This window comes from Cebidichthys violaceus, unplaced genomic scaffold (assembly GCF_023349555.1).
Source record: "Cebidichthys violaceus isolate CVI_PGR_0920_01 unplaced genomic scaffold, fCebVio1.0.p SCAF_4, whole genome shotgun sequence".
Lineage (NCBI taxonomy): Eukaryota > Metazoa > Chordata > Actinopteri > Perciformes > Stichaeidae > Cebidichthys > Cebidichthys violaceus.
Window position 1 is genome coordinate 8835476 of NW_027176594.1, and position 11757 is coordinate 8847232.

The 11757-nt window shown below is 37.5% G+C and overlaps 1 long non-coding RNA gene across 1 annotated transcript; it reads right to left on the reverse strand.

Annotated features, from left to right (window-relative positions):
• Window positions 1-2574: 2574 nt before the first annotated feature.
• LOC137885021 (uncharacterized) lies at window positions 2575-9837 on the reverse strand. The gene is made up of 2 exons (XR_011104783.1): window positions 9738-9837; window positions 2575-3094 (listed from the first exon to the last, which is right to left on the reverse strand). It is a non-coding gene; the product is annotated as an uncharacterized lncRNA (long non-coding RNA).
• Window positions 9838-11757: the final 1920 nt, after the last annotated feature.

The following is an 11757-nucleotide window of genomic DNA, read 5'->3' on the forward strand; positions in this document are numbered from 1 at the left end:
GTTAAAATAGAGATTTTAAAATGTGGAAAAAGTGCTAAGAAAAAGCATGTATTTGAGATTTATTTAATATTCATTCTGAAAAGCTACAATAACTATACCTGCAGATATTTTGCAGTATAGGGCAAATAAAAATATATACTTTGAAAACCTTCTGGTGTCACAAAATTCAGTATACTTTAAAGACACTGATCTAGCTCTACTTCAAAATATATGAAAAATACGTTTTTGAGGACGTGGTTTTCATAGGAAGCAAACAGGGTTTGAGTTGGGTTGATAAACTCCAGCCATTAACTCACACACGTGTCCAAGCCTGCCTGCTCATGATACAAACCAGCAAGATCAGAATCAGAATTATTCTAGTGAAAGAATTACAGCAAAATGAAAATAAAAACAATCCCATTCAGGCGGTCAGATCTCGCTGCTTCCTGCTGAGGCGGTCTCCAGCAGAACGTGTTTTCCCGTCTTTCTATCCAATGACAAAGGGCTTCCAGGAATGGTTAGTTCTGTAAGTACTGCAGAAATCACTTAGGTGTGACTCACTACCAGCCATTGAGCTGTTTTCCTCTGGATTCCTGCATTTTATGAAGGCAGACAGCAGTGTGCAGCGAGAGCTTTCACATCAATAACCTCTAACTGCTTAGTGGCTTGATTCTTGCCTGGTCAATGCTGGATTGGAAAGAAATGGGAGGGGATGAGGCACTAATCTATACATCTTGTAGATTGTGGATACACTCATGGGGAATCAGATTTGTGCCAGGTCAGTCTACCTCCATGGTGATCATAAACATGCTATTTTAACTTCAATGATTAACTTGTACATCTGAAGAAAAAAAAAAATTCTGATATTTGACAATAGGTTTATTTATTTCTGCCTTTGTACACTGAGCTAACATTTAAAATATGTTGTAAAATATATGTTTGAAATACCTGCAACAAAACAGCTGCAGATTATATTTGGAGGCCATTTGGTTCACTTGTAACAATACAAATACATTTCATCTACATATATATGTACTCAGTTTTACAAATTGTCACCCAGTGTCCCAGAGGTTACCAACTACTTTATTTATGCTTCATGTTTTTTAAATCAAATCTGAATTAGGTCATGAGAAGTAGAACAACTTCCAAAAATTGACGTGGAATGAAAATGGCAACATCATTTATTCTCCTTAAGTGGATTCAGATCATTCTAAACTTATTATTTCTGGTATGAGGTTGAAATGTCATTTTGTTCTCATTATTTTTTGAAGGGCATGACATTTAAATGGCTTCACAATGGAGATATCATTTATTTAACAGGATTTGCTGCCCTCAGGTGGTTCATGTCAGACCCCACAGCTTTATTGTATAACAGTCTTTCTCAAGGGATGTTTGTTGTCTATGATGAACTAGTACTAGAATAAGGACCACTAACTCATGTAGCCTATTGACCAGGTATGATGAACCACTGTCACAGACCACTGTCTGCTTTACAGTTCGATATTCTAAAACACACTTTTTGCAAAAAACTACGCACAATTATCTACATGAGACATTCAAAACTAAAAGCCGTTGTGTGTTTTTTTAACCACAGACAGTGAAATACTACTCTCAATTATCAATCACCAGCACCAAGAATGCACCTGTGAAAACACCTGCAACCAATTAGATCACTTATATCAGAGCTTGAACACTAGAAAAAGGATCCAGGTTTGCTCTTTGGTGTGCACAACAATATATACAGTACAGTATATATATATATATAGAGAGAGAGAGAGAGAGAGAGAGAGAGAGAGAGAGAGAGAGAGAGAGAGAGAGAGAGAGAGAGAGAGAGAGAGAGAGAGAGAGAGATTGTAATTGTATTATGCATTTTGTTTACAATGCAATACAGTCCATACCACCTTCAGTTTCAGTAATTGTGTCTGATTATTTTCATTATATACTGCTATGGTTATGTGAGTAATGCTTTCCCCATTGCTTTTGGGTTCATAGTCTACATTTACAGCATGCTACAACTTACTCTAGATAAGTATTTTATGTTTAGCACATCAGTGTGCAGTTGGGATATGGGGAAAGCTATTTTTTGGTGTTGTGTATAAAGTTGTGATGCAAAAATATTTTTTTAGAGGGTTTATATAATTTTGATATTGTTTGTTTTTGTGTAGGCTATCGACAGACGTCGTTATTTTCAGAAAGTGGTTTCACAATTGCAAAAAACTGTAAATCTAAAACTGAGTCTTACATACTCTTACATTATACTTGTTTATAGTACTGTTACTGTTTGTTTGTGCACTTTATTTTATTGTAAATGTTGTATATGTTTCTATTTTTTGCACTGTGTTGATTGTTTAATGTTATGCACCATCCACCATGTCAAATTCCTTGTATGTGCAACATACCGTGGCAAATAAACAGTTCTGATTCTAAATATTTCTATGTTTCAATTCATTAGCTGCCCTCTGCTGACTAGAAGTGGGTGATGCAGTTTAATTATTGCCCATACATGCACTGTTATCTCAATAGACTACAATAGACCTGTGGCTAAAGGAGACACTATGTGACATATGGAGGGTTTCATAGACATGGACAAAAACATACAACTTTCTGTTTTAATGTATTTGAGTATAAAATTTGAAAAGTAATAAAACAACTTGAACAGCCTTTGACAAAACAGTTAGCCATTCATTTCAAAATGTACACAGAACCATTCAAGCTATAGCTAACACTAACTATGTAACAAAGATAGCCAAACATGTTAAACCATGTCAAATTGTTCATATTATTTAAACTGGAATAAAAGAGAAAACTCAGTAATATGGGAAAAAGACAAAATAAAGCAAACCCATCTTATTAGTAACAAAAAACACCCAAATAAACATTTGCCATATTACAGTTATTAGTGTCATACTTGAAATTTACAATCGCTCTTACTCAAAAAGATAAAAATTAAATACAACCCAATGTATCTCTTGTTGAAACTGTGTAGCGTCAGTATAAAAAGCATTGTTATCTTAATGATCTTCCTGGAGTGAAATGCAAGAAAGCTCTGAGGAAGTCTTTTTAGTGGTTTTGGCGTCTTTCCGGCGTTCGGTCAAGCAGAAGTCCCTCCACGTGCCTGCAAGAAATAAAAAATATATATATATTGTTGGAGAAAAATAACTTTCAGAATGATCAGTTCTTATTGTTTAACATACAAGGCTCCGTGAAGTCTGTGACTACTGTGTGAAATCTCTTCACACTCGTTATCCTCAGATGTTCCTCGTTTAGCAGTCACTGTGACCTTCTGTAAGGGACGATTATATATCTTACTAAACGTAAAGATGACGTTTGCTTGTGCGGAAGGGGCAAGTTCAAGACATGCTACGTAGCTTTATGCAAATGATTCTGTGCAAACGCACTTGTGTGTTATCTGAAGTATAAATATCAGAGACAGACCTATGAGCAGCCTTGATACATGACTTGTATGTGTTTCAACTCTGTCTCCTTCTTGCAAGAATAAATGTCCTGTGATAATTACTTTTACATCGGCTTCGAGTGAATTTCTCTAACATAACTTGGTCCTTCGAGCCGGATCTCAATACCTCCACTTCTCTTCAGCTTTTGAACCTGAAACTGTGCACAGGGGAGTTTAGGACTCCTGATAAAGACCTCCGCCCTATTCTCACACGAGAGTACTTGGCATTTGGAGGCCAGGATACTGCTGTAGAGGAGACGGAGTGACGAGATCCTTTTTGTGAACCGAGCCAGTAGAAGAATCATTACAGGTAAAAACTAGCATTCTTAAGACTTACAATCTTAAAAGAAGTAGTTTGAGCTATTGAATTGAATAATTGGATCCTTAAGATTTTACAGAATTAAATCTAAAAAGAGCTAAATTGGGAGTGATGTACACCCGGGATTGAAAATCTAAAAAGCTATCAATGGGAGCGATGAACACCCGAGATTAAAAATCTAAAAAGCTATCAATAGGAGTGATGAACACCTAAGATCTAAAAAACTATCAAATGGGAGCGATGTACACCTGTGATTAACAATCTAAAACGCTATCAAACTTCGTAAGCCTTGATTTCCTGAAAGCCAAAACTCAATTAGTGAACAAAAGATATTTTATTTTGTAACTATTTGTACTAATAACAAAAAGAGCTTCATCTTCTTTTTACATCAAAATGATAAATAACTATACTAAATAAAAGATGGGTTCAAAAACGAGCAAAAGCAATAAAGATGAGACTTTAAAGGGAGAAATAAAGTACATGAAGATGAAAAATTGAAGAACACGGGATGTCAACTGTTGATTGACAAGATAGAAAAACAGTGTAAGGGAAATGCAGGGAAAGAAAAGAAGGTTTAACCGAAGCAAAAATGTGGTTAACTGAGGCGCAAGAGCGCAAAAAGGGAGTAGAGAAAAACAGACTGAAACGACTACAGGACAATGACAAAAACTGTGAAAATAATGTGACTAATTCTCTTGATTTGTGTGAATAGTGTGAGGAAGGCGGCCTCCTCTGTATGTCCGCCCACCCTCTGTCTCCCCTCCAGACATTCCAGCCCGTGGAGATTCAAACTTCACGAGCCCAGCAGCCCGATCCTCCGGAAACCTCTCTCCACTCTCTCCCTCCTGCACTGTCCCGGAGGTGCTCAGACAAAACGCAGAAACAACAGCAACTGAGCTTGTGACGGGACTGACAAGGGTCATGCGAGACTTTTGACGGACCGCTCTACAAGCCAGCATCCACCAGATCAGGTACAGAATACGGCGAGCAACACCCACCAGTATTATATATGTTGAAAATGCAGCAACAGAGTTGCAGCGTAACCATCAAAAGTAAAAAAGGGAAACAAAATTATGCTATTTGAATATGATGATTTGATGAAATATCTGAACCTGTTTGTTCTAATGTGTATTTCCGAGATAATCAAAGACGTGGAGGCTTCTGTGGACAGAGCAGAGGATAAAGAGAGAGAGGAGGAGAGGCAGGAGGATTTCGACAGGCGGAGTGGATGTCTGTGGCAGGAAAAAAGGAGCGAGAAGTGGGACATCGGAGGAGGGGGACGTCTGGACAACGCATTCATCAGACAGATCAGGTCATGTAAAAGTATGCACACACACTGATACACAGACGCAGACTAAAGGTGAACAATAAAGATAGAAATATTAGAATTAGATCAAATAAAAATTGTGTTTGATGCAGGAAGAAAAAAAAATTGTGATTTGATGATAGAAGGGTGTGAAGTGGTATTTTTGTGTGATTCCGGAGCATGCAAATCTGTTATCTTAACCTCAGAAGAAAAAAACAACAACTAATGAAACGATCATAAGATCCAAAAACGGGCTGACAGACAAAACAGAAATTTGTGCGATCAACGAAAAACTGTCCAGTTAACCTGTTAGAAAGAGAATGAAAGTGATTTGAATAAACGATTGACTGTTGTATCTCACCAAATTATTACTACAGTTTTGATCTGTACAAAAAGTACACAGGAGTTAAAGAAAAAGTTGATAAAATAGCTCCTCAAACTGTACAAAAACAATAAATTGAAGACATGCATTGTGCCATGTACTACAGACACTCCAGGGCCAGATAAGAATATGCAGAGACATTCTTTAACAGAACAACGGCTAGGATAAGATTACAGGAGTGGTGTGATCACTGCAGCCAGAAGAGAGAAAACTCTTCATGACTGTGATAAATTTAGCTAATGCATTTTTCTCAATACTAGTGCATAAAAAAATTGTCAATTCTGGTTTGCTTTTCAATTCAAAGGGGAAAAGTACACTTATAATAGAAGGGTATTGTGAAAATCCTACCATCTTTTCTCAAATGATGGCAGCTAACAGAGCTAAATTCGAGCCAACTGGGGGAAGTCAAATCTTACTTTATGTAAATGACATTTTGTTATGCTCTAAGACACAACAACAATGCAAAGAGGATACTCTTGCACTGCTAAAGTTCCTCTGTGAACAAGGTCATAAAGTAATCAAAAACAAACTCCAGCTCTGGAAGGGAAAAGTAAAATATTTGGGTTATGATTTATCTAAGGATGGCCAATCACAAGACGACAAAAGAAAAGAAGCCATTCTCAAAGCACCAACCTCAAACAAAAAGACAAATGATGTCATTTAAAGGAATGACTAATTTCTGTAAAAAATTGGGTTCCTAATTACGCTGAATTAACTGAACCTTTATCAAAATTGATTGATGATAAACCTATGGCAGCACATGACACATTGTGCTGGACACCTGAAGCAGATGAAGCTTTAATGGTATTTATCTTTAACACTAAAAGTATCACATGCAGTTGCAGTTCTAATTCTGCAAAACAAAATAACTTATATGTCACCTGCAAGTCACCTTTCATGTATGACTGTGTTGCTGAAACTGAGAGTCGTGTATTACCAAGAATTGATTTAACAGACTCTCCATTTGAAAATGCAGAGATGACTATGTTTGTTGATGGTTCATGTAAAAGAATTTGGATGGTACAAATGTAACGGGATATGCAGTAGTGACAAATAATAATAGTGTTAAAATCTGAACCTTTACCATCACATTCTTCAGCACAAGCTGCAGAACTAAACGCTCTAACAGAAGCATGCAAACTAGGATAAGGACAAGGTCGTCACCATCTATACAGATAGTAACTATGCATACTCATGCGTACATGTGTTCTCTCAACAGTAAAAATAAAATAAAATAGAGAGATGGTGACATCAACTAACCTTATGACCAAACTTTCTATTTGAAGTACAACATTTAGATCATGAAATCTTAAAAGACATGCAAACAAATGCTCCACAGCAAGAAAAAACCTTTTTGGATAAAACAAAACTGCAAAATAGACAACAATGGGTTCTGGGAATGGCCTGAGGGCAAACTAATATTACCTAAGACCTTATATACAGTTGTGGTCAAAAGTTTACATACACTTGTAAAGCACATAATGTCATGGCTCTCTTGAGTTTCCAGTTATTTCTACAACTCTGATTTTTCTCTGATAGAGTGATTGGAACAGATACTTCTTTGTCACAAAAAATATTCATGAAGTTTGGTTCTTTCATGACTTTATTATGGGTTAACAGAAAAAGTGACAAAATCTGCTGGGTCAAAAATATACATACAGCAACATGAATTAGCAATTTTGGTGACTTAGAAAGTTGTGTCAATGAAATGAGCTTCATAGCATGGCCTCTTAACTTCTTGTGAGTGATTATGAGTGACTACAGCTGGTGACTTCTCTGAGGCCATTTAAATAGGGCTCATTGGATACAAACGCCCACAAACGCCACAATGGGAAAGTCAAAGGAGCTCAGCATGGATCTGAAAAAGCAAATCATTGACTTGAACAAGTCAGGAAAGTCACTTGGAGCCATTTCAAAGCAGCTGCAGGTCCCAAGAGCAACAGTGCAAACAATTGTTTGTAAGTATAAAGTGCATGGCACTGTTTTGTCACTGCCACAATCAGGAAGAAAACGCAAGCTATCACCTGCTGCTGAGAGAAAATTGGTCAGGAGGGTGAAGAGTCAACCGAGAACCACCAAAAAGCAGATCTGCCAAGAATTAGAAGCTGCTGGAACACAGGTGTCAGTGTCCACAGTCAAGCGTGTTTTGCATCTCCATGGACTGAGAGGCTGCCGTGCAAGAAGGAAGCCCTTGCTCCAAAAGCGGCACCTTAAGGCTCGACTGAAGTTTGCTGCTGATCACATGGACAAAGATAAGACCTTCTGGAGGAAAGTTCTGTGGTCAGACGAAACAAAAATCGAGCTGTTTGGCCACAATGCCCAGCAATATGTTTGGAGGAGAAAAGGTGAGGCCTTTAACCCCAAGAACACCATGCCTACCGTCAAGCACGGTGGTGGTAGTATTATGCTGTGGGGCTGTTTTGCTGCCAATGGAACTGGTGCTTTACAGAGAGTAAATGGGATAATGAAGAAGGAGGATTACCTTCAAATTCTTCAAGATAACCTAAAATCATCAGCCCGAAGGTTGGGTCTTGGGCGCAGTTGGGTGTTCCAACAGGACAATGACCCCAAACACAGATCAAAAGTGGTAATGGAATGGCTAAATCAGGCTAGAATTAGGGTTTTAGAATGGCCTTCTCAAAGTCCTGACTTAAATCCCATTGAGAACATGTGGACAATGCTGAAGAAACAAGTCCATGTCAGAAAGCCATCAAATTTAACTGAACTGCACCAATTCTGTCAAGAGTGGTCAAAGATTCAACGAGAAGCTTGCGAGAAGCTTGTGGATGGCTACCAAAAGCGCCTAATTGAAGTGAAAATGGCCAAGGGACATGTAACCAAATATTAGCACTGCTGTACGTATATTTTTGACCCAGCAGATTTGATCACTTTTTCTGTTAACCCATAATAAAGTCATGAAAGAACCAAACTTCATGAATGTTTTTTGTGACAAAGAAGTATCTGTTCCAATCACTCTATCAGAGAAAAATCAGAGTTGTGGAAATAACTGGAAACTCAAGAGAGCCATGACATTATGTTCTTTACAAGTGTATGTAAACTTTTGACCACAACTGTAGATATACGGCTCTATTTGAGCCAATGGGCGAGACCATGGCTCAAAAGGGAGGATGGTATCTATGATAAGCAGGGTCGTAACAGCGTATGACTTTACAAACTACTAAAAAAAAAAAATTCTAGCATGTACTGTATGTGCGAAACATAATCCTCAGGGGCAGCAAAGACCAGATAGGGGTAAATTACCAGAACTAGAATATCCATTTCAACACATTTGCATGGATTTCATTGAATTAAACCAATGTGAAGGGAAGACATATTGTTTGACAATAATTGATAAATGGATCGAGGTATTTCCAACCAAAACACTAGACGATATTACAGTAGCAAGAGCTTTGACTAAAAGCTTTGACCACATTTTGGAATACCAGAAATTAAATATATATACTATTTATATATAATATATATATATATATAAATAGTACACATTTTGTAAATAAGGTGATAAAACATTTGACTGAAGTATTTGGAATAAACATGAAATTAATAATCTTATCACCCACAGTCAGCAGGGTTGATTGAAAGAACAAATGGTACAATTAAATCAGAATATGTGAAAAATGTAAAAAGAAAAGAAATTCCAACCAATTGTCCGCATAAAATAGACCTCACTGATAACTCTTAATTGCAGGCACCTGTTCCCTCTGGGTGAGTCTGGAGTAACAGGGAGGTGAAAGTCTCTAAGGCCGCTTGTCTGACCAGTGAAGATACTAACACGCTCAGAGGGGGTTAGTGGTGTCTGTAAGAAGCACAAGGGCTCAGTGATAGACATAACATCGCGGGAACTGGTAAACAATATGATGTAGACAGCCAGGGCTGTGAGAGATAAGGGGAACTATGTTTTGCTTTACTTTTAGCAACTCTAATAATAATTAGTTCAATATTACGGTGGGAAGTTTAGGCAGATAAAATTGACAATGAATAATACGGCAGATAAAATTGACAATTAATAAAAACAGAATTCAACCACACTAACATTACACGCTTGGAACAATTCCGTTCCGCCTGACACCAGAAAATGATCCAACAGGTTTCAAATGTGCCTTACAGATTGTTTTCTCCTCCTCAAACCGCCTAGTAGCAACGATTGAGTCACTCTGCACTATCTGTTTCCAACTGTTAAAACAAGATACCACCCTGTTTCAAACCTTGAAATGGTGCAAATTTATGTAAAACATCACACAGATAACTGATGGATATGGACGATGCCCAGGGCTGATACCTAGTGGTTCTGTGGAGGTAAGAGACATCGGTCTGAGCAGTGGAGTGGAACGTGTGTGTTGGCACCGTGGTGAGGCCATTCCATGCATTGCCTATGGATGGCGCCTCCCTGCGTAACCTCCTAGAGACAGATCACGACCATAAAAGGTCAGCGCCAGCTGGCAGTTTCAGTCAGTCTGTGTACATAGATAACATTGGGGTCCCTAGGGGAAATCAAATACTGCGGGGTTTGAATCAGTACTATTTTGGTGGGCAACAATACGGTAGAGGGGTCAAGATGTGTTGCTGGTGAAGAACAGGAGGGGTCTACAAAATGTTTGGTTCATCTTGATTGTATTTTCATACCATGTTGAGAGGGCTAATACAGTGATGAATTGATGTTGAAATGAATAAACAGACTCTGTGTACTTACAGATTTCCAACCAAGGTGATGAGGGGCTAGGAAGCGACAGTACACAGCATATTTGTGAAGACATTCCTTTGTCTTTAAAATTTTACGCTTAGGATAATCCGTATGACATTAAAATACGTGTGTGTTTGATTATATATTTTGTTTTTATGCATTCATTTATTACTAGTTTGATTGAACATTCATTAATTTATTTTTATTTTTGATCTAGTCTAGTTATACTTTGTATAAACAGGAGGGAAATGTTGAAGAAAAATAACTTTTAGAATGATCAGTTCTTATTGTTTTAAAACCTTTTAAAAACGAGGCCCATTTGCAGGCCTCAGCTCGAATAAAGATAAGAAATACCTAATTAAGTGTATAATTTAATTAAAAAAAAAAAAAAAAAATATATATATATATTTTTTTTATATATTTTTGAGATGTGAAAAGTCATGGAAATATCAGTATACATGTTACAGGTTTACATAAGATAAGGATGGAACACAGCACAACTTGGAAAATTCAAAAGCTCGCTCTGGAAAAACAGCAATTTCAGGATATTGTTTTTTGGAAAGTATGGAAATCCAAGATTTTAAATATTCCCAGCTCTTATAACAACTGATAAAGGCTCTCTATACACAGTTATACATAGATACAGTGAAACATTTATAAAATATAGAGCATATAAAATTAAAAAACTGATTAAATATTCCAATATTTGAATAAAAAAATATTTTTTAAATTCAAAAACACTCTATATCACTTCTATGTATCACTCCTGATGTTCAATGAATCAAAAGACAGAAGATTGGACCTTTTTTGAGTGTTTTAAGCTCTTTCTAAGCCCTTTTTAGTTGTTTAGTTTATGGTCACATACTGCTTCAGATTCAGCCCACTCTCTGCTTAGGGCTGTATCTCAGCCCCCCTTTCTCCGATTTTCACCATTGAGACCTCCTTCGAACCGTAGGAGCCAATAGAATTGCCTGGAATTGAAAGCTAGATGATTGACAGCACTATTAGCCAATGGGAATGATAAACGTCCCATCTGATGGCAGATCTGAAATCTAATTTGCTGAGCTTCCAACCCTCCCAAGAAGCCGAGGAGTGTCAGAGAGACACGAATCGAACGGATTCACACGGAGCACATGCAGCTGGACATACCAAGCAGTGGAAGTACGGAGATATTTCATTTTTTCGCTGAGATTCGACCAAAAGTGAGTACAATATTCGATGAAAGCTGTGTGACTTTTTGTGTTCGAAGCTGAATATCTCTGCGATGGTTTACCGGAGAGAGAAATGAAAGATATGTCCGTAATCTCCGTCAGGCGGACATGCTTTTTCATGCTGCATGTTCGTAGGTAGCACGTTGCTAACGGAGTGTAGCAGCTGTTTTCTCCGGTCTTTTCCAGTCATATCAAGTATGATTTATGATATTTTGTTATTTGTTTACTTGGCTGATGGGAGATGTGTTTGTCTCATGTAGAAGTGACCGAGTTCATGTTGTTCCCAGGACGCTGAGGTTTCTGCAGAACTATAACATCATTATATTCGTTCATCGTGGGTTCTCTGCCAGTTACTTTTAACACAAAACTCTCTAAGTTTTTATGTACTCTGCGTCCAAATGGGGGAC